Source organism: Lithobates pipiens, unplaced genomic scaffold, assembly GCF_037356315.1.
Source record: "Lithobates pipiens isolate NorthernLeopardFrog02 unplaced genomic scaffold, aLitPip1_a1.2 Scaffold_22, whole genome shotgun sequence".
NCBI lineage: Eukaryota > Metazoa > Chordata > Amphibia > Anura > Ranidae > Lithobates > Lithobates pipiens.
This window is the reverse complement of record NW_027507784.1, coordinates 138,971,091-138,995,046: the sequence shown is the minus strand read 5'-3', so window position 1 is coordinate 138,995,046 and position 23,956 is coordinate 138,971,091. Positions and strand designations below refer to the sequence as shown.

The window sequence follows — 23,956 nt, the reverse complement described above, 5'->3', positions numbered from 1 at the left end:
TTCTAGGAGCATAAATGACACATCTCATTTCATTCCTACCCATCACACTTTTGAAGGTCCTGGACCACAGGACAGTGAAATTCCCCACAAAATGACCCCATTTTGGAAAGCAAACACCCCAATGTATATTCTATGAGACATTGGCTGCAAATAGGTACTCGGTTACTCTGATGGCCTGGTGACAGGTACTCGGTTACTCTGATGGCCTGGTGGCAGGTACTTGGGTATTCTGATGGCCTGGTGACAGGTACTCGGGTACTCTGATGGCCTGGTGACGGGTACTCTGATGGCCTGGTGACGGGTACTCGGGTACTCTGATGGCCTGGTGACAGGTACTCGGTTACTCTGATGGCCTGGTGACAGGTACTCGGGTACTCTGATGGCCTGGTGACAGGTACTCGGGTTCTCTGATGGCCTGGTGACAGGTACTCTGATGGCTTGGTGACTGGTATTTGGGTACTCTGAAGGGCAGTGACAGGTACTCATATGGACTGTGACAGGTACTCGGATGGACTGTGACAGGTACTCGGGTACTCGGATGGACTGGGGCAGGTACTCGGGTACTCGGATGGACTGGGGCAGGTACTCGGGTACTCGGATGGACTGGGGCAGGTACTCGGGTACTCGGATGGACTGGGGCAGGTACTCGGGTACTCGGATGGACTGGGGCAGGTACTCGGGTACTCGGATGGACTGGGGCAGGTACTCGGGTACTCGGATGGACTGGGGCAGGTACTCGGATGGACTGGGGCAGGTACTCGGATGGACTGGGGCAGGTACTCGGATGGACTGGGGCAGGTACTCGGATGGACTGGGGCGGGTACTCGGATGGACTGGGGCGGGTACTCGGATGGACTGGGGCGGGTACTCGGATGGACTGGGACGGGTACTCGGATGGACTGGGGCGGGTACTCGGATGGACTGGGGCGGGTACTCGGATGGACTGGGACAGGTACTCGGATGGACTGGGACAGGTACTCGGATGGACTGGGACAGGTACTCGGATGGACTGGGACAGGTACTCGGATGGACTGGGACAGGTACTCGGATGGACTGGGACAGGTACTCGGATGGACTGGGACAGGTACTCGGATGGACTGGGACAGGTACTCGGATGGACTGGGACAGGTACTCGGATGGACTGGGACAGGTACTCGGATGGACTGGGACAGGTACTCGGATGGACTGGGACAGGTACTCGGATGGACTGGGACAGGTACTCGGATGGACTGGGACAGGTACTCGGGTACTCGGATGGACTGCGACAGGTACTTTGATGGGCTGTAACAGGTACTCGGGTACTTTGATGGACCGTGACAGATACTGGGGTACCCTGATGTGCCGCGACGGGTACTCGGGTACCCTGATGTGCCGCGACGGGTACTCGGGTACCCTGATGTGCCGCGACGGGTACTCGGGTACCCTGATGTGCCGCGACGGGTACTCGGGTACCCTGATGTGCCGCGACGGGTACTCGGGTACCCTGATGTGCCGCGACGGGTACTCGGGTACCCTGATGTGCCGCGACGGGTACTCTGATGGACTGTGATTGACAGGTACTATGAGGGGTGGTGACAGGTCCTCTTTATTTGGGGGGGGGGGGGGCAATCAGTGTGCTTGATGTACACTGTAGGTGGTAACGAGATGTTACCGCAATCTCCTCCTCACACACGATTGGTGTGTGAGGAGGAGAACAACCCGGTAACATCTCGTTACCGCGGTTTGTTTACATTTTAGTGATCGGCTGTGAAAGGATCACAGCCGATCACGTGGGTAAACAGCCGGCCAATGGCTGTTTACCAGCATCGGTGACGAGCAGTGTTCCCGGGGAACACGCTGCCACTGACGCGCACACGATCGCACGCATGCGCCGTGCTCAGTCGGGTGTGACTATTAGGGTTAGTCATGAAAGGGTTAAACTTCCCTCCTGCACAGACCAATTTTCAGCTTTCAGTGGTGACACACTTTGAATGACAATTGCGCGGTCATACAACACTGTACTCAAATGAAATTTTAGCATTTTTTTTTCCACACAAATAGAGCTTTCTTTTTGTGGTATTTAATCACAGCTGGGGGTTTTTTTTTTTTTTGCTAAAACAACAAAAAAATAAAAATAAATAATGTTTCATAGTTTTAAAATTCATAGTTATAACATTTTGCAAACGGGTAATTTTTCTCCTTCATTGATATGCGCTTATGAGAAGGCACTTATAGGCACTGATAGGTCACACTGATGGGCACTGGCAGGTGATACTTATGAGCACTGGTAGTGGACACCGATAGGTGGCACTGTGGGCTCTGATGGATGGTGCTCGTGGTCACTGGCAGGCAGCACTGTTGTGCAAGGACAGGTGGCACAGAAGAGCATTGACTCGCTGATCAGAGTGCGCCCTGCAGGGGGCGCGCAGGCCGCTCGAGCACGTGGGGACGTCCTGGGACGCTCTCCCGGCAGTTCAGGTCTGCACTGTAGCCATCTTTCGGCTATAGCATGAGTCTGTAGAGGTTAAAACTCACATTGTCTTTGACTAATGCTTTTTCTTTATAGGTCACATCTCAATACATTGTTTTATGTAAATGTTTACAGCACAAGCAGAAAAAATAAAGTCTCTTTCTAAATACATTTACTGCATATGTTTTAAAAAAAAAAATTTTCTTATTTATTTTAAAATTAACAAATTGTTTTAAAAAAAATAAAAAATAAAATTTGATCACTTTTATTGCTGTCACAAGGAATGTAAACATCCCTTGTGACAGTAATAGGTGGTGACAGGTTCTTTTTATGGAGGGATCGGTGGTCTAAAAGACCCCCCACCCCTCCTTTACACTTCAAAGTATTCAGATCGCCGAAAACGGCGATGCTGTATATTTTTTTAAATCCCGCGCCATTGGCAGCCGAGTAAAGGGGAAGTGACGTCATGACGTCGCTTTCGTGTTTACAATTAGGAGACTGGAATGATGCCGCTTACGGCGTCATTCCAGTCCCTCCCTAGCCGCTGGAAGCGGCAGATGTGAGATCAGTGCTCCCGATTGAACGGGAGCACCGTTAAGAGCAGCGGGAGGTCCCCTCCCGCATAACAGTCGAGCGGCTTTTAACAGCATCGGTTGTTATGGCTGGAAAGCCAATCGCCCGCTCAGAAAAACGTTACTGGGATGATGCCTGCAGGTGCGGGTTGTGCCGACTGGCCTCGCAGCCCCACCCCCTTAAACTCGGGGCGGGGTGTGTGTGTCTGTGTGTGTTTTGTCACTACCGTACTCATCGTAATAGGCGCACACACCACACACCTTTTTTTTGGCGGCTGGCTAGACCGTGCATTTGCAAACCACAGCTGGCTTGACCGCAGTGGCCGCCTGCCATGGGGCCGTTTTCGGCTGCACCGCTCCTCTCTCCTTATGTGTATCACAGAGCTGGCTGGCTCTGTTCGGCGGCCGTGCTATAACACGGCCCCGCCCCCCTAGACCTGATTGTGTGATAGGTGGAGTATTGATTCTATCTACTATCACACAATCAGGTCTGGGGGGGCGGGGCTGTGTTATAGCATGGCCGCCGAACACAGCCAGCCAGCTCTGTGATACACAGTAAGAGATGCCGCCCTGTGTGCCTGGATAGGAGGAGAAGCAGGACATATAGAGGAGATGAGCTCTTTATATTTCTCCATGCAGCTGCTGCTTCTCCTCCTATCCAGTCCAACTTTTTACTGCCCCCTCCAGTTATCCTTGTGCTCCCTGCCCCCCCTCCTGCTCTCCTCCCTCACCACGCTCTCCAGCCCCCCCCCCCCCCCACAGTGCTGCCCAGCCCGCCCCCCCACAGTGCTGCCCAGCCCGCCCCCCCACAGTGCTGCCCAGCCCGCCCCCCCACAGTGCTGCCCAGCCCGCCCCCCACAGTGCTGCCCAGCCCGCCCCCCACAGTGCTGCCCAGCCCGCCCCCCACAGTGCTGCCCAGCCCGCCCCCCACAGTGCTGCCCAGCCCGCCCCCTACAGTGCTCTCCACCCACCCCCTTACAGTGCTCTCCACCCACCCCCCTTACAGTGCTCTCCACCTCCCCCCCTTACAGTGCTCTCCACCTCTCCCCCCACAGTGCTCTCCACCTCTCCCCCCACAGTGCTCTCCACCTCTCCCCCCACAGTGCTCTCCACCTCTCCCCCCACAGTGCTCTCCACCTCTCCCCCCACAGTGCTCTCCACCTCTCCCCCCACAGTGCTCTCCACCTCTCCCCCCACAGTGCTCTCCACCTCTCCCCCCACAGTGCTCTCCACCTCTCCCCCCACAGTGCTCTCCACCTCCCCCCCCCACAGTGCTCTCCACCTCCCCCCCCACAGTGCTCTCCACCTCCCCCCCCCACAGTGCTCTCCACCTCCCCCCCCACAGTGCTCTCCACCTCCCCCCCCCCCCACAGTGCTCTCCACCTCCCCCCCCCCCCCACAGTGCTCTCCACCTCCCCCCCCCCCCCCCACAGTGCTCTCCACCTCCCCCCCCCCCACAGTGCTCTCCACCTCCCCCCCCCCCCCACAGTGCTCTCCACCTCCCCCCCCCCCCCACAGTGCTCTCCACCTCCCCCCCCCCCCACAGTGCTCTCCACCTCCCCCCCACAGTGCTCTCCAACCTCCACAGTGCTCTCCAGCCCACCATGCTCCCCACCCCTGTTCTTTCTGCACCCAGCACTCTCTGCCTCCGTGCTCTCCAACCCTGTTCTTTTTGGCTCCCCCAGCACTCTCCGCTCCCCACCCCTGTACTCTCCACTCCCCCCTGCATTTTGCCCCCACCCATGTGCTCTCCAACTCTGCCAGTCCTCTCCGCCCCCCATAGCGCTCTCCAGTCCCCCGTGCTTTCCACCCCTGTTATATCTGGCCCCCACTGGTGCTCTCAAGCTCCCCCCATTTCTCTCCACTCCTCCCTGCTCTTTGTACCCCTCAGTGCTCCCTTCACCACCCCACACTCTTAGCCCCCCAGTGCTCTCAGCCTCCCATGCTCTCCACCCCTGTTCTTTTTGGCCCCCACCATTGCTCTCAAGTTCCCCCCCAGCACACTCCGCTCCCCACCCCTGTACTCTCTACTCCCCCTGAATTTTGCCCCCACCCATATGCTCTCCAACCCCGCAAGTGCTCTCCGTCCTCCATAGTGCTCGCCAGCCCCCCGTGCTTTCCACGCCTGTTCTTTCTGCCCCCCACTGGTGCTCTCAAGCTCCCCCAATTGCTCTCCACTCCACCCAGCTCTTTGTACCCCCCATTGGGCTAACTTTACTGTGTTTTTTTTTAAGCACAAAACTGTTTTTTTTTCCAAAAAAAAAAGCATTCGAAAAATTGCTGCGCAAATACTGTGCGAGATAAAAAGTTGCAACAACCATTGTATTCTCCAGGGTGTTTGCTAAAAAAACATATATAATGTTTTGGGATTCTATGTAATTTTCTAGCAAATAAATGATGATTTTTACATGTAGGAGCGAAATGTCAGAATTGTCATGGGTGCTGCAGAACGCCTTATGGCGCTCCCTGCATGTTAGGCCTCTGTATGTGGCCACACTGTGTAAAAGTCTCACACGTCTCGCCGTACTCGGGCGTAATAGCAGAATGTGTTTTGGGGTGTAATTTGTGGTATGCATATGCTGTGTGTGAGAAATAAACTGATAATATGACAATTTTGTGAAAAAAAAAAAAAGTAAAAAAAATCTTGATTTTGCAAAGAATTGTGGGAAAAAATGACAACTTAAAAAAACTCATCATGCCTCTTACTAAATACATTGGAATGTCTTCTTTCCAAAAAGGGGTGATTTGGGGGGTATTTGTACTTTTCTGGCATGTTAGGGTCTCAAGAATTGAAATAGGCCATCAGTACTTCAGGTGTGATCAATTTTCAGATATTGGCACCAAAGCTTGTGGACTCTATAACTTTCACATGGACAAAATAATATCCACCGATTTGTACTTATTTTTACCAAAGATATGTAGTGGTATAAATTTTGGACAAAATTTATGATGAAAAAATTACTAATCTGCTAAATTTTATAACAGAAACAAAGAAAAATTCATTTTTTTACAGGATTTTCGGTATTTTTTCTTTTTATAGCACAAAAAATAAAAAAACGAGCGGTGATTAAATACCACCAAAAGAAAGCTCTATTTGTGTGAAAAAAAGGACAAAAATTTCATATAGGTCCAGTGTTGCATGGCTGAGTAATTGTCATTCAAAATGCGAGAGCACCGAAAAGCTCAAAATTGGTCTGGTTATTAAGGGTGTTTAAGTGCCCAGTGGTTAAGAATGCTGGCAGCAACCTCCCCGGTAGCGGGAGTTTAAGTTGATACCCCTGACCTGAGATACGGTCGGGAGAAGGCTGTGACATGCCGCTCCTCTTTGCCCTTTCCTGCTCCCTCCTGGAGCATGGGGGCTCATACCATATGTTCCTTCTTCCCCTTTTTGGATCATTTTCACTGATGGGACAAACTAAATTTTCTTTATCCTCCCAGATCCATGTCCCTGTCAGCCTCCTTCATAGAGCAGGCTGTTGCCTCACGCCTAGTGAGCCGCTCACTTGCTTACCTAAACCCCCCCAGGATGTCTGTGGGTGGAACTTGCCTCCTGCACGGACCCCCAGTTGCAGCCAGCGAGCTGATACACTTTGGGATGAATACCCTCCCCAGTTTAAGGGGGTTGGGTGGGGTGGAGGGTGGGGACTGTTCCCCTAACGGGGCCAGAAATTTTTGTTTCCCTTTTTCTTTTTTCATGTATGGTTATTGGGGTTATCTGTTTGTTCTCTGTTTAGTTTTGTTGTACTTGTTTAGAGCCCATTCACACAGGGGCAACACGACTTGTAGGCGACTTGAGTCAGGCAACTTGGACACGACTTGAGTTAAGATCACAGCGCGACTTCAAAACGACTTGTGATGACTTCAAGCCCGACTTGGGACGACTTACAAGTCGCCCCAGGCCAGGCGACTTTTGCCGAGGCCAAGCAGAGAATGAGCTCAAGGGGGAACTCCACGGCAAATTTCTGAAAAAAATTTGGCGTGGGTTCCCCCTCCGAGAGCATACCAGGCCCTTAGGTCTGGTATGGATTCCAAGGGGAACCCCCTACGCCGAAAAAACGGCGTGGGGGTCCCCCCCAGATCCACACCAGACCCTTATCCGAGCACGCTACCCGGCCGGCCAGGAAAGGGGGTGGGGACGAGCGGGCGCCCCCCCCCCTCCTGAGCCGTACCAGGCCGCGTGCCCTCAACATGGGGGGGTGCCTTGGGGGAGGAGGGGCGTGCGGCCCCCCCACCCCAAAGCACCTTGTCCCCATGTCGATGAGGACAAGGGCCTCTTCCCGACAACCCTGGCCGTTGGTTGTCGGGGTCTGCGGGCGGGGGGCTTATCGGAATCCGGGAGCCCCCTTTAATAAGGGGGCCCCCGGATACCGGCCCCCCACCCTATGTGAATGAGTATGGGGTACAATGTACCCCTACCCATTCACCTGTGGAAAAAAAGTACAAAAAAAAAACACAACACAGGGAAAAAATATTTTATTGCACAGCTCCGGGGGTCTTCCGTCTTCGGGGGTCTTCTCGCCGGACTCCTCCGCTATCTTCTTGTAGCTCTTTTACTAGCGGAGGAGTCCGGCTTTCTTCCTCCCCGCCGCCGGCCTCTTCTCCCGACTTCGGGGGTCTTGTCCCCCCTCTTCGGTTCTTCTGCCGGGCCACCGCGCCTTCTTATAGCTCTTTTACAGGCGGTGGCCCGGTCTTCTGTCGTCGCCGTCGCCGCCGCCGCCGCCGTCGCCGTCGCCGCCGCCGCCTTCCGTTCTTCTTCTTCTTCTTCTCCAGGAGATGTTGACACGACGCTCTCTCCGGCCGGAATGCCAGAGCCGCCCTGCGCTGCTACTTATATAGGGACAATGGGGCGGTGTCACATGGGTTGATGTCACATGGGTTGGTCACATGGGTTGATGTCACATGGTAAGGGGGCGGGGTCACCATGTGACATCAACCCATGTGACCAACCCATGTGACACCGCCCCATTGTCCCTATATAAGTGGCAGCGCAGGGCGGCTCTGGCATTCCGGCCGGAGAGAGCGTCGTGTCAACATCTCCTGGAGAAGAAGAAGAAGAAGAAGAAGAACGGAAGGCGGCGGCGGCGGCGGCGGCGGCGACGACAGAAGACCGGGCCACCGCCTGTAAAAGAGCTATAAGAAGGCGCGGTGGCCCGGCAGAAGAACCGAAGAGGGGGACAAGACCCCCGAAGTCGGGAGAAGAGGCCGGCGGCGGGGAGGAAGAAAGCCGGACTCCTCCGCTAGTAAAAGAGCTACAAGAAGATAGCGGAGGAGTCCGGCGAGAAGACCCCCGAAGACGGAAGACCCCCGGAGCTGTGCAATAAAATATTTTTTCCCTGTGTTGTGTTTTTTTTTTGTACTTTTTTTCCACAGGTGAATGGGTAGGGGTACATTGTACCCCATACTCATTCACATAGGGTGGGGGGCCGGTATCCGGGGGCCCCCTTATTAAAGGGGGCTCCCGGATTCCGATAAGCCCCCCGCCCGCAGACCCCGACAACCAACGGCCAGGGTTGTCGGGAAGAGGCCCTTGTCCTCATCGACATGGGGACAAGGTGCTTTGGGGTGGGGGGGCCGCACGCCCCCCCTCCCCCAAGGCACCCCCCCATGTTGAGGGCACGCGGCCTGGTACGGCTCAGGAGGGGGGGGGGCGCCCGCTCGTCCCCACCCCCTTTCCTGGCCGGCCGGGTAGCGTGCTCGGATAAGGGTCTGGTGTGGATCTGGGGGGGACCCCCACGCCGTTTTTTCGGCGTAGGGGGTTCCCCTTGGAATCCATACCAGACCTAAGGGCCTGGTATGCTCTCGGAGGGGGAACCCACGCCAAATTTTTTTCAGAAATTTGCCGTGGAGTTCCCCCTTGAGAGCTGATAATTCTGTCAAAGTCGCCTCCGTATAAACGGAGATCCGACTTGGAGGCGATCTCCATTGAAATCAATGGGTACCGGTCGCCTACAAGTCGGATAGAAGTAGTACAGGAACCTTTTCTGAAGTCGGAGCGACTTCAGTAGTGTGCATTAAGACGGCTCTCATTCACTTACATTGCTTTTTAAATGTTGTCCGACCTGAGGCGACCTGAGGCGACTAGGGGCGACCTGAAGTCGGATCAGGAGTTGCCCCTGTGTGAATGGGCTCTTACTAAAAATATTGATATTTCAGTGTTGCATTGTCCTCGGATATGTATGTCCCGGGTCCAGCGGTCCAATCCGGGAGCTGGGTTCCACAATGATCCTGATCCTTCCACTGCCCCCAGAATCCGTCTACACTTAACATTGTATCCTGGAACACCAGGGGATTGAACTCCCCGGTTAAGCGATCCCTGGTGTTCCAATTTCTTAAAAGTTATAACCCACATATATGCGTACTCCAGGAGACGCACTTCATCGGCAGTAGACTTCTTTCCCTAAAAAAACCTTGGGTGGGGTACCATTACCACTCCACCCACTCTAGTTTTGCCAGGGGGGTAAGTGTCCTAGTATTGAAGTCCCTCCCATTTCGGCTCCTGGATCTGGCCTTGGACCCGGACGGCAGGTATGTCATTATTCATGCGACAATTTACTCAATGACCTGGACGATTGTGGGATTATACTTGCCCCCGCCGGCCTCATTGCTGGTGTTGAACCAAATCACTAGCAAGATGGCTGAGTTTGCCTCTGATAATGCTCTTATCCTGGGTGATTTTAATCTAGTTCCTGATCCAGACATGGACAGACTCACTCCGGGGGGACACCATGGACCTGGACTGGCTGCCTGGCAGACACATATGGCCTGACGGATGCCTGGAGATGGAGACACCCCGGGTCTCGGGCATTTACATGTCACTCTGCCACCCATAAAACATTCTCCCGCATTGACTTGGTCTTTGTGCGGAGCCCAGTTCTCCCAAGGGTCGTAGACATACAAATATTGCCCAGGGGCATATCGGACCATGCACCTCTGTTTCTGACATTGGATCTTTCCCTGGGACCAGTGGTTGGACTATGGAGGCTTTCCAGGTTCTGGATCTCAAATGCCGCTGTGGATGCTCATTTTAGGACCGAATTGAACAGCTATTGGGAGGAGAATGCAGGTTCGGCTGAGGCCACGGTAGTGTAGGATGCCTTTAAGGCTACCACAAGGGTGCACTATCTGACTATCATTGCCAAAATACGCAGGGAACGTAGAGCAGAGCTAAAAAGAGCTGAGGGAGAGGTGGTCTGCGCGGAGGCTCTTTTTGTCCGCACTCGGGACCCCCAACATTATCTGCAACTGCAAATCCTGACCAGGGAGGCTGTTGATCTCCGTACCTCTCTCACCCAGAAGAGAATGCTGGCTCAGTCCCAGCGGATCTTTGAGCAGGGGGAGAGGTTGGGGAGGATGCTGGCCTGGCTCTCCAGGGAACAGGCAGGGGGGTTGAGCATTTCACATATCAGGGACAAATCCGGTCAGTTGCTTCACACCCCAGACGGGATTAATAACTGTTTTGCGGAGTTTTATACATCTCTCTACACTTCTAGGTCGGATTACAGTAAGGAAGAGCTAACGACCTACTTGGCCGACATAGATATACCAATCCTCACGGAAATGTACTGAAATAGGCTGGACGCCCCCTATCACGGTTCTGGAGATTCTCCAGGCGCTTAAATCTATGCAGGCGGGTAAGACGCTGGGACCGGACGGAATCCTGGTGGAATTCTATAAGCTCTACGCTACGGAGCTCTCTGAAAGACTCCACCATCTATTCTCTGCGTCGTTGCATATTGATAAACTTCCCGACACCATGAGCGAGGGGATCATAGTGGTGATCCCCAAGCCAGGGAAAGACCCCACCTTGTGTTTGTCATACCGCACTATATCACTGTTAAATGTGGACGCGAAAATACCGGCCAAAATCCTGGCCAACAGACTAAGCTTAGTCATCACGGCCCTTGTCCATAGTGACCAAACAGGTTTTATGCCGGGCAGAGGCACAGACATTAATATCAGACGCCTACTCACGCACAAAGATCGGGCGGCCGGAGGGAGACGGGTGTAGTGGCCTCGCTCGACACGGAGATGGCTTTCTACTATCGAGTGGGGTTACCTATGGGAGGTGCTCTCGCGTTTCGGATTTGGCCCGGGATTTACGAATTGGATCCGCATGCTGTACCACAGCCCCTCTGCTAGAATCCGTACCAATGGCTGTCTCTCCGGGCAGTTTCAGCTGGCACGAGGTACGAGACTGGTGCCCCCTCTCACCAGCCTTATTCGCCCTCGCGATGGAGCCCTTGGCTATTTTGCTGGGAGCGGATACTGGGATAAAGGGAATAAAAGTAGGGCCCATCGAGGAAAAGCTGTCCTGTTATGCAGATGACGCTCTGCTTTATTTAGCGGACGCGTCGTTTTCTTTGGGCACTTCACTGGAACTGATTAATTGATTCGGTCGGTACTCAGGTATCCGCATCAATTGGGACAAATCAGTTCTTTTCCCACTCCACTCCTCGACCCCTCGCGTGCCTCATCCACAGCTTAAATGGGTGGAAAGTTTTATATACCTGGGGATTAAGGTCAGTAGTAGAGTTCAGAACCATCTGGAGGACAATATACAGCCACTCATGACACAATTAGGGGCTAGGTGCACGGCATGGCGATCTCTCCCTTTATCCGCAGTGGGCAGAGTCAATTTGCTAAAAATGATCCAAGTACCTGTACTTCTTTCGTAATACCCCCATCCACATCCCCAGGACTTTTTTCCAGAGACTGGAAAGTCTGTTGATATCCTTTGTCTGGGCTGGGAGACCCCCCAGGGTAGCTAAGCAGATACTATATCTCCCACTATCGGGGGGGGGGGCCTGGTGCTCCCAAACTTTCAGATCTACTACTCGGCGGCCATTTTGGTCACAATTCGGTGGTGATTCTCCCAGCCCACACAGAACCCGGCGGTCACCCTGGAGGCAGCCATCCTTGGCTCCTATGCAGCTCTGAGTAACCTACCATTTCGGGGGCTTAGGGCGAGCTCCTCCATGACGGGCTTGATGCGTATCACGGTGTGGGTCTGGCGGGAGGCAAGGATGAGCTATGGGAAGCCCAACCACATCTCCCCACATATGCCCCTATGGGGGAACACCATACTTTCTCACCTGAATAGTATCCCAGACCAGGGCTCGACAAAACCCGGGCGCCAGGTCGCATTGGCCACTAGAAATAGCGACCTCGCGCCTGGGGCAGCACAGCTGGGGGTATCCTGTCTCTGTGGACCCCCCCAGCGTGATCGCGTCGGGCCGTTCCGCCGGCGGCCGAAAATTTAGGCCGCGGCTTTGAGGCCTTCTGCGGTCCTATGATTCCTTATGGAATCTGGCGCCCTCTTGTGGTCGCCGTTGGTATGACAAACCAGCAATGCTAATGACTGTTTTATATTACCTGCCTCCTCTTCCCTTTATTTAGAACCCCCTAAACATTATATATATTTTTTATTCTAACACCCTAGAGAATAAAATGGTGGTTGTTGCAATACTGTCTGTCACACCGTATTTGAGCAGCGGACTTACAAGCGCACTTTTGTTGGGAAAAATAATTTAGTTAATAAAAAAAATAAGACAACAATAAAGTTAGCCCAATTATTTTTTATATTGTGAAAATGGAAAATTGTATACTTACCTTTCCGTAATTTTCCTTTCCTGTCGCATCTTCATGGCAGCATACACTCTGGGTTGTGACTCCGCCCCCACAACCTGATAGGACCACATAGCTATAAGATGAAGATACGCCCCCCGCCCCGGTATTCTCTGTATATATGAATCACCTTTGTGGGTGGGATATTGTATGCTGCCATGAAGATGCGACAGGAAAGGAAAATTACGGAAAGGTAAGTATACAATTTTCCATTTTCCTGTCGCATCATGGCAGCATACACTCTGGGGATTAACTCGCAGACTGGGTGGGAGATGCAAAGGTAAACGTTTATTAGCAAGGAATAGAAGAGTTGGCTTGAATAATGGACTTTCCCAATTCTACTGTTGATAGCTGAGCTGAGTCCACCTTGTAGTGAGAGATAAAGGTGTGCTTGGAGGACCAAGTGGCCGCTCTGCAGATGGTTTCCACTGAGACCCTACAATACGCTGCCCAGGAGGTGGCCACTGCTCTGGTGGAATGAGCCCTAAGGTCTTCAGGAATTTGCGACTCACTCAGCAAGTAGGCCTTCACCAACCAGGAGGCAATGGTTCGGGCCGAAGCTGCTTGACCTCTCCTAAGGCCATAGGGAATGATGAAGAGGTTCTCCGATCTTTTAAAGGATTTGGACAGGGAAAGATATTTTATGATTTTGCACCTTACATCCAGAGGATGAGGGCCACCCTGGTCTGTGTTAAGAGCTGGCAAGTTGATTTCCTGGTTGAAGTGAAAAGAGGATGCCACCTTTGGGATAAAGTGATCTAAGGGCCTAGAACTACCCTGTCCGGATGAATGATCAGATACGGCTCCTTAATCAGTAATGCTTGCATCTCTGAAACTCTCTTCGCTGATGTGATGCGACCAGGAATGGTGACTTTTAGTGTCAGGTGCCAGAGGGAGATGTTTTCCAGCGGAAAACAGGGTTCTTTGGATAGTACCTCTAAGATGACTGATGGGTCCCATGTTGGAAAGGAAGGCCTTCTAGGTGGTCTTAGTTTAAGACAGGCCTTCTGAAATTGCATAACAAGGGGATCGTGAGCCCATTTAACCCCTGTCATGGCGGATAGAGCTGACACCTGAACTTTCAGAGTACCAGAGCTAAGACCTTTGTCTAAGCCTGATTGCAGGAACTCTAGGATCAGAGGAGCCGAAAGGGAGGACAGATCCCGGCCAAGGTCCTGAGAGAAGACAACAAACTTCTCCCAGACCCTGCGGTAGGTGCAGTTGGTGGTAGGTTTTCTGGCCTGGAGCAGGGTATCAGCTAACTTCTGGGAGCAGCCCTGACATAGATACCTAGCCCTCTCAGCCCCCAAGCCATCAAGTACAGCTTCCCCGAATCTGGATGTAGTAGCTGGCCCTGGGAGAGCAAGTCGGCTGACAGGGAAGAGCAAGAGGGTCTGCCGTGCTCAGTTGTAGGAGGGTGGTGAACCATGGCCTTCTGGGCCAAAAAGGAATCACCGCTATCACCAATGCCGTTGATCTCTTGAGCCTTAAGAGAAATCTCGCATCAGGGGAGTCAGAGGGCAGATATACCCGAGATGGAAGTTCCAGGGATGCTGGAGGCAGTCTGTCCCCTCCGCTAAGTGAAAGGGAAACCTCGACAGGAACCTTCGGCATTTGGAGTTTGCCGGAGTCGCAGCAAGGTCTATGTCTGGTTGACCTCAGGTCTGGCAGATGAGGGAGAAGGCCTGAGGGCTCAGGGACCACTCTTTGTTGAAGGCGAACTCCCTGCTGAGCGTGTCAGCTAAGATGTTCTCGAACCCCTGGATGTAAGTCACCCTCAGGTCTGACAGGTTCAACTATGCCCATTCAATCACAGGGAGAACTTCCCGCATCATGGAGGGACTCCTGGTCCCCCCCTGTCTGTTTATGTAGGCAACAGCAACCTTGTTGTCCATCCTTAAGAGGACCTGCTTCCCCCTTAAAAGGGAGCTGAAGGCCAGGAAAGCCTGTAGAGCCGCCCTTATCTCCAGCACATTCGATACCGAGTCCCGTACTTCGAAAGGCCAACGGCCCTGCGCTGCATGGGACTGGTAGTGGGCTCCCAAACCTTCTAGACTGGAATCCATGGTCACTACCTCCTGAGGAGGGATGACTATGTGTTTGCAATTGTTTAAGTTGTGGGGACCACAACGCAATGAGCGCCTGACTGTCTCCGAGATCCGGATCGTCTGGGTCATGGATGAACCATCCCACTGATGTAGGAAGGAGTTCTGCAGAGGTCTGGTGTGCCACTGAGCCCAACGGACCATAGGAATTGTCGCTGATAGAAGCCTAGAAGGCTGAGGCATACTCTGGCCGACAGGGATCTTGCTAGAATGGCCTTCTTCACCTTCCGGACCAACAGGGAAGACTTCTCCAGAGGCAGCTGCACTGTATTCAACTGGGCTCCTAAGAAGATCATTCTCTGGGTGGGCCGAGTCTGGCTCTTCCCCCAGTTTATGTGCCATCCCAGATTCTGCAGAGTGGAGACGAGGATCTTTCGATGCTGTAACAGCGACTCCCGGCTGTCTGAGAGAAGGAGAATATCGTCCAGATAATGGTGGACTCGCAGCCCCCTCTCCCTCAGATGCGCGATAACGGGAAGAAGGACCTTTGTAAAGGTCCTGGGAGCCGCAGAAATTCCAAACGGAATACTTCAGAACTGAAAGTGTCTGTGGTTTAGTGAAAAACTGAGGAACTTTTGGAGTTCTGAATGGATAGGGATATGGAGGTAGGCGCCCTGTAGATCTATGGAGAGCATCCAGTCCCCCAGAATTATGGCCTGGAGGATAGACTGTAGGCCCTCCATTTTGAATGCTTCTACCTGGATAGAGCGGTTTACGTTTAGATCCAGGACCGGACGTAGGTCCCCTGATTTCTTTTTTTACTAGAAATAGAGGGGAATAGAACCCCCGACCTCTTTGGGATAGGGGCACCTCGGTAATTGCTTCCTTTTGGAGCAGATCCTGAACGTATCGGGTCAAGGCTAACCTCTTTGCCGGGATGACGGGAGGTTTGTTGGGCAAAAATGGTCCCCCGGGGGAAGTCACCTGAATGACCATCTGTGCCCGACGCGAACGGTGGTTAACGCTTATTGTTTTCCCCCAGACCAGCGTGAACTTTGAGAGTCTGGCCCCCAGCACTGCTGGCTGGGCGGACGCACCTTCCACAGGACTTCTGGTCAGTAGATGCTGGGGTCCTGGGCTTCTGGGACGTCAGGAAGGACGTTTGAGGGGCCTTCCAGTTCCTTCTGTACTCCCTACCAGGCCTGTAGGACTTGGCATCCCTGTACCTGTCCGGGAGGTTACGCTTAAAGGGAGGAGGCCTCTGAAGCTTTGGCTTTCTATCCGAGGGGATAAGCCCTGATTTTCCGGCAGTGACCTTAGAAATAGCAGAGTCCAATTTTGCGCCGAAAAGGTTCTCACCATCATACGGGATGCAGCACCAATTGGGCTTGGAAGCAGGATCTGCTGCCCAGGGTTTGAGCCAGAGAGCCCGCCTGGCCATTACCAAGGACAATATAGCCCTAGATGCGGACTTAATAGCATCCACAGATGCCTCTGCCACAAAATCCCCTGCAAGGCTTAGTTCTTGCAGGGCCCATACTATCTGGTCCTGATCAGCGCCTTGGATACAAGCTTTTCTGTGCTTGCTGACCAACTGGCAATAGCCTTACCCACAGCTCCAAGAACCATTGCTGGCCTGCATACGCCTCCTGCTGCTGAGTAAGCTCTTTTGAGATCAGTATCGATCTTCCTATCCAGGACATCCTTGAATGACACAGCGTCCTCGATAGGGAGCGTAACGTGTCTGGCCACACGCATGAGGGATGCATCCACCACTGGCGGGGACAGGAGAGATTTAATTTTAGCCTCCTTTAGAGGATATAGTTTGGCAAGCCGATTGTTAAGGCTTGCTTTCTTCTCGGGTCTCTGCCACTCGTCTCTGATAAGTTCCTCCAACTCATCAATGAAGGGGAAGGCTTCGGGTTCTCTCATCAGGTTCGGGAAATATTTTCTCCTTTTGGGTTGGGCCTCCTGTGGTTCCTCCCAGCTAATGGCCCCCTTCACTGACCTCACAAAAGGCTCTATTAGGGAGAAGTCAAAGCCCGCTGAAGCCTCTAGTTCCTCCTCATCTGAAGGAGAATCATTCTCTCTGGAAGTACTTGGGGGAGCCAGCGAAGCACCCCGTGGAGATAACTCCGTGTCGGGAGCGACACGTGGGGCAGAAGACTCTGTGAGCTCTCTGTGTTCTTGCCCTTTCTCTCTGGTGGCTTCTTCAAAGCACCGGCAGCATGCCAACATATCTGGAAGGGCTATGGCCCCGCATACCCAGCAGGTATTTTCATAAGGATGGGAGTGACGTGCTGGTGAATGGCGCCTCCGGTCAGGGGATCTTCTTCGGCGGGAATGGCTGCGCCTTGAACAAGACCTGGAGCGACTCCTTCTGCGACTCCCTTTCCCTGAGCGACTTCCTCCACCCGAATGGCTCCGCCTATGGCCAGAGCGGCTTCTTCTATGCGAGGAATCTCTGCGAGATGATCTTGCGGACCTGATGGGGCTAACCATTTAGGTAGCGCTAGTGCGTCCTGCTCTCTTTTTTGATCTTCTCTACTTACCAAACTCCTCCCCTCTTACCTATTATGCTGGTGGTGATCTGCTGGAGCAGTGGTCTCCATGGATAGGGAAACAGAGAAAGCCTGAAGACACAGGTAACACAAAAAGGTAAGGAAGATAAAGCCATAACAGAACCAAGAGGGGAATAGAGAGAAGAAAAATACAGGGAAGATACTTACCAAACAGAGAGGCAACACTGGGGTAGAAAAAAACAGAAATGCAGCAGTCATGAAATTCAGCTGAGCACAAAAAACAGGCAAAAAAAGACATCTGCGTTAAAAAAGGCATCTTCCCCTTTTAAAATTGGAGCCGGGGTCATGTCCCGCCCGCACATGCTCAGTAGTGCCATGCGGCCGCCGGCGCCATCTTGGAAAAGGGAAAAGACATAGATAGACATACACAGGCTGCCCAAAGTGCACAGTGAGCATGTGCAAAGCGGCAGAGTGACCAGGAAGAGAGCTAAGGAAAAGGAAGTAAAATATGGCAGAAAGGCAACACTGGGGTAAAAGCACCAGACAACCTAAGGTGACAAGAGATACTGAAGGCAGAGAGTATGCTGTCAGGTTGCAGACAGAGTGACACCAGGGAGGAAGAGGAAACCGGAGACCACCGCAGGTACTAAGCCTGTTTAAGGCTTAAAGACCAATCTTTTTATTATATGCCTTCAGCCTATTTAAGGCTTACTTCCAACGGCTATAGAGGCAATGCTCTGTTTGCAGAGAAAAAGCATTCATACCCCTGAGATCACCAGAGTGGGGTTCCTTCCATTTAGCTTCCTTTAGAGGCTGTACCGGTAAGGACTTCCACCCAGGAGAGGCTAGAACCTGGCTGGGGCGAAGCGGTAAGAGGGTGATGATCCGTGCGGTCCCAACAGGTGAGGAAAAATAAGAGAATACCGGGGCGGGGTCGTATCTTCATCTTATAGCTATGTGGTCCTATCAGGTTGTGGGGGCGGAGTCACAACCCAGAGTGTATGCTGCCATGATGCGACAGGAAAGATAATGTTACGCCGAGTAAATTGATACCCAACATGTCACGCTTCAAAATTGCACCCGCTCATGGAATGGCGACAAACTTTTACCCTTTAAAATCTCCATAGGCAACGTTTAAAAAAATTCTACAGGTTGCACGTTTTGAGTTACAGAGGAGGTCTGGGGCTAGAATTATTGCTCTCGCTCTACCGATCACGGCGCTACCTCCTATGTGTGGTTCGAACACCGATTTTATATGCGGGCAGGACAGGGCGCATTTAAAAATTATTATTTTTTCTGCTTATTTTAACTTTTTTTTTTTTCCACTGTTCTTTTAAAAAAAAATGTTGTGTCACTTTTATTCTTATTACAAGGAATGTAAAAATCCCTTGTAATAGAAAAAGCATGACAGGTCCTCTTAAATATGAGATCTGGGGTCAGAGAGACCTCGAATCTCATATTTACACTAAAATGCAATTGAAAAAAAAATTGTCATTTGAAAAAAATAAATAAAATGTCCCTCTAAGAGCTATGGGCAATGACTTGGAGACGGGGGGGGGCGGCGACAGCGCTGCTATCTTCCCCTCACTCGTCTCCATGTCAGGCCAGGGACAGGTCCGGATCGCCGTCACGGACCTGGCTCCTAACTTTTTAAGCTGGCTCCTAGATTCCAAGCAAATTTGTCAACCCCTGTCCCAGACCCTTCTCTGTGGGCGAAAAGAGGAATCGTCATTTTAAAGCACATAGTTTATCAGGGTAGGCTAATGATTTTCCAAGAACTGAGACGTACATATGAGCTTCCAATCTCTTTCCAGTTCAGATATTGGCAACTGAAGCACGCCTTTGGGGCTCAGTTTCCTGCCCCTCTGACTCTGGAATCGGACTCCATTGAACGTCTACTGACTTCCAGGGTGATGGGGAGAACCCTGTCGACCTTATATCTTTACCTCACGGTGGAACATGACACTAATTTCACCAAATCCCGGGAGAAGTGGAGTTCGGACATTCCGTCCCTAGGGGAGGAGGAATGGGAGGAGTGCCTGACTTCTTACATTCCATCGATGATAGCTGCGAAAGACAGGTTTATACAATTTAAATTCCTGCATAGGGCCTACTTCACCCCGCAGAGGCTGGCGCGTATTTACCCCCAAAGGGACCCTAATTGTCAAAGGTGTAAACAGGAGGTGGGCACTTTCTGTCACATGGTCTGGTCATGTCCCAAAATCCAGCCCTACTGGGAGGAAGTGGTTTCTACGCTAAATGCTGTGACCGGGTCGACCCTCAAACCCTACTATTGAGCCATTTGGCAGACGTTGAGGGGGACAGGTACTGCAAACTGTGCCTTACCTTCGCATTGTATTATGGCAGACGCGAGATTCTATTGAGATGGAAACTCGTAGACCCCCCTACCCCTGCCTCGTGGAGGAGATCAGTGAACCTGGTGCTACCCCTGTATAAGTTGACCTATGAAAGTAGACAATTCCCAGGGAAATTTGATAAAATTTGGTCCTCCTGGATAGACGCATCTGCTGATCTTGGTTCCCCCTCCCCCTAACGTTGAGTTGAACTGAGACGGTGGTGGATCTACACCCCCCCCCCCCCCCCGGTTGACCGCCCTGTTCTCTCTCTCCCGACCATTTCCTCCCTGGCCCCCCTCCCCCCCCTTCCGCGGGCTCGCACAAATGTCAGGTACCTGCATGATGACTGTGAAGTTCCGCTGGGGATGTCCTGCATTTATGATAGAGTAATGGCTACTCCTGTTATCTGTACTGCTGGATTATTAATTTAAGAATGATTACTGGATGAAGGTGTTTTTTTCCTTTCTACAACTGTGTAATATCGGATTTACTGTACTTTGCAATGTAATGCTGATTTGTCTAATAAAATTTTCTGTTAAAAAAAAAAAGAAGGTTTCAGAAATAGAAGTGTTACAGTTTTATCAGTTAACAAAATGAAGAGCAATCCAAATCAAATTGATATTTGTTGTGTCCACCCCTTACCCTTAAAACTGCATGGGTTCTGTTTTTGACCACCATTCTAACATCAAAAACACTTCTGGGTGTATCTGAGTCTCACTGCTTTCTGCCAGTTCTGTGCTGATGGCACGGTTGGATATCTTCTGATGTTGAAGGGAATTAGGCAATGATGTGTCATCTGCTACATTAACCCGTTCCGGACCACCCACCGCACATTTACTGCTGCAGGGCAGCTCAGCTGAGCGGAACAGTGTACCTAAATCTTTCAATAAGTATGCTAGAAAATGATATATAACCCACCCTATTAGCACACTGCTCTGCTCTTTTGAATTAAATAAATAAATAAAATAAAACTGGTCAATTGATCTATTTAAAATTACAAATCATTTAAATCAATTATATAACAGAAGCTGCTGCTTTTGTGTCAAGCATTGTCTTTAAAAAATATATGAAAAATTAAATCTTAATAAAAAGAGTCCACTTTTCATATATAGCAGCACTTCAACAGTTATTCACTTAGAGGAAAGTGTTAATTTCTTTCTGCATTTTCAAAGATGGTGCTCAATACTGATTAGACAGTTCTTATTGTGATTAATAGAGAAACAGCTTCCACCACACGATTCACCACTCGTGGTTCAAATGATCCCCCTTTGGGGATGCACTCACCAAAACGCCTGAAAAAATAAGCCTTCAATGTACCATTAATGAACTCTTCTTTGGCCACTATGTCTCTGTTATTGGCATGGGGCTCCTCACTCCTGTTTCACCAGGTCAGAAAAAGCAGGTTCCCTCTCTGGGATACAAACCTTTGTTGAAGCACCTTTTTTGATTTTATTACAGCACAAGTCTTTTTGGGTATAAGTCTATCAGCATGGCACTCTTCTTTGCAAAAACACTCAGAATCTGCCAGATTTCAAGGGCATCTCCAGTGCACAGCCCTCTTCAGATCAACCCACAGATTTTCAAATGGATTCAGGTCTGGGCTCTGGCTGGGCCATTCCATAGCCCAGACAGAAGAATACGGGAGATTGTTGTCACATGTACCACACAGCAAGTACTTGCCAGCTATGCCTGCAGCTCCTTTAATGTTGCTGCAGGCCTCTTGGCAGCCTCCCTGACCAGTTTTCTTGTCTTTTTCATAATTTTGGAGGGACGTCCAGTTCATGATAATGTCACTGTTGTGCCATATTTTCTCCACTTGATAAATGCATTGTATATCTGATGCCTTGAAAATCCTTTTGTACTCTTTCCTGACTGATACCTTTTTAACAATGAGATCCCACTGATGCTTTGGAAGCTCTCTGTGGACCATGGCTTTTCCCGTAGGATGCGACTAAGAAAATGTCAGGAAAGACCTACTAGAACAGCTGAACTTTTATTTGGGGTTAATCAGAAACCTGACATCTTAAAGCGGTTTGGTACCTAAAAATTTAACTTCATCTTATTAAAATCACCAGATTGAATACTTACCTAAATGAACCCTGAAAAAAAAAATTATTCTTTACTTACCTTTTATTTCAGATGTTTCTGCTGACTTCCGGGTTGTCCTCCCGTGGGAGTAGGCGTGGTTATCGTCCTCGCAATGGTCCCTGGGAAATTTCTAAGCTATTTCCCAGGAATCCATGGGGGGACAATGAAATTGCGAAATCTCGCGAGATTTCGTTAGGACGCCGGTCACATGACGAGGGCGTGTTCGAATTTGCCATTTTTAAAGTGGGCAGGCAGCTGTATCTGCCATTACCACTATTGCACACTGAGCATGCGCGAGATGGAGCGGAGCATGCTGGGAGCCGAGCGTCATCGATACACAGGAAGTAAATGCCTGAGGGCTTCAGACGCCCACACTTAAAATGGAAAACGCCAGAGCACTTTTTTAAAAGTCATCCTGAGGAAAAGAATCGTCGCGCCGGGGGTCAAAAAAACGCCGGACGTGGATGCTAAGCGAAGGTAGCAGTCGCCCACCTGTAACACAGGTAAGAAAAAAAAAAAGAGCGGAATCCCGCTTTAACAGGGGTGTGTAGACTTTTTATAGCCACTGTAAGTGTTAGTCAGTGTCCCTTACAGCCAGTGTCAGTTAGTGGCAGATTTCTCACCCAAACTATCAGTCACACTAAACGCTGCTCACCGCCATAACTATTATAGTCTTTGTACAGATCCGTATCTTGATCACGATCAAAACTATACTAGTGTCCTCAAAAATGTTGACGTGGGATTTTCTTTTTCCGTTTTCACCATAGACATGTTGCAGACTACATATTGGCACAAATTTCGGGGGAAAAAATGTTTGCATGTGTTTTCTAAAAAAAAAAAAAAAAAAAAAGTAAAAAATATTGTGGTGTGTGTGTGTGTTTTTTTTTTTTGCATTTTTAATGTAATAAAAATAAAAAAATGGTGATTTACTACCACCAAAAGAGAGCCCTATTTGTACAAAAATATATATTTCCTATACGTACAGTGTTGTATGACTGAGCAATTGCTCAGTCAACTGGTTAATAATGAACCAGTCACTCCCATTCTGAAGGAGTATGCAATGATCTGGTGAAACGGAGAGCTATATCTTCGCAGGAAAAGGTAGGGATCTGCTACAAACACTGTTAAAATTCATGCAATTGGGTTTGTTCTTTTCTCAACAAAAGTAAAAAAAAATCATTATTTTATTGCACCTTACCAATCCTTAAATGTGGAGACTGTTTATCTGTTGTGGCTATTTTATTATTCCTGACAAGGTAGCTTAAAGTATATATTATTAGTTTTTTTTTTTTTTGCCAGTTTAATTTGGACATTCAAATTCTTATATTTTTTTCAATTTCTTTATTTTTTCTCCTTTTTTTTCATATAAACAGGCTTTCTAAATGTCATACATCAAATTTCCATATTCATACATAATAAAAAAAACATAACAATTCATTCTATTTCCTTTGCCTCTTGCTTCCCTTTTATAGTATAATATGTAAATCCAAGGAAAAAAACTAAGTTGGTGGTAATGTATGGGGACAACGCCGAGGAAACTCCTCCCTCTGAGTTCTGTCCCACATAACCTGGGTTGGCGCTATTCCCAGCCAGGCCACAGTTTTATTGTTATCTTATTATTTCTCATCTCCCCCCCCCCTTTATTCCATCCTTGTTATTCCCCAAAAACAAAAAACAAACAAAAAAAAACAACCCCCCTCAACACCCCCACAGACCAAGAAGGGGAGGTGGAGAGGGGAAGTTCTCATCTCCTTCCCCTATATCTCCCCCTCCTCCCCCTTAAATCGCATCAATCTGTCTCCTTCCCTCCTCCGAAGAGATATAAAGATTCCATGGTGTCCATATTTTTAAGTAGGTTTTTCTTTTCCTAGCTCTCCATATTAGGTCTTCCATCCTGTTCACCTCCTCAACTTTCTTAAGCCACATGCTCACACTAGGAGGTTGTGTCTGTTTCCACCTAAGTGTTATACATGCCTCGGCTGAGTTTACCAAGTGACACAGGATGGAATTCCTATATATTTTCCCCGTAATCTGACAAATGCAAGAGGAATACCGCTGGGTCCTCCCGTATTTCTACTTCACTAAATTTTTGAATAATCTCTCGTACGTCCTTCCAATATTTCTCAATTTTTGGGCATGACCAAAATATATGTAGAAAATTTCCCACTTCTTTCTGACACCTCCAACACTTGATGTATAGGGGAAATATTTTTGAAGTCTTTCTGGTGTTCTGTACCATTGTGAAATGATTTTATAATTAGTTTCTTGTAATTTTGTACATGTCGCTGTTTTAAAGCTA

At 50.2% G+C, this 23,956-nt stretch overlaps 1 protein-coding gene across 8 annotated transcripts in view; it reads left to right on the top strand.

Moving 5' to 3' along the window:
- The window catches only part of LOC143924202 (germinal-center associated nuclear protein-like), a 69,096-nt gene that overhangs the window by 4,602 nt on the left and 40,538 nt on the right, over window positions 1–23,956 (top strand). The window contains exon 1 of one of the 8 annotated variants that reach the window (XR_013261846.1): window positions 22,735–22,758. The exons of the other annotated variants lie outside the window; for them this stretch is intronic. The gene's annotated coding sequence lies outside the window, so the exon portion shown is untranslated. Of the gene's footprint in view, window positions 1–22,734; window positions 22,759–23,956 lie in introns of those variants that run through there. 8 annotated transcript variants of the gene reach the window in all.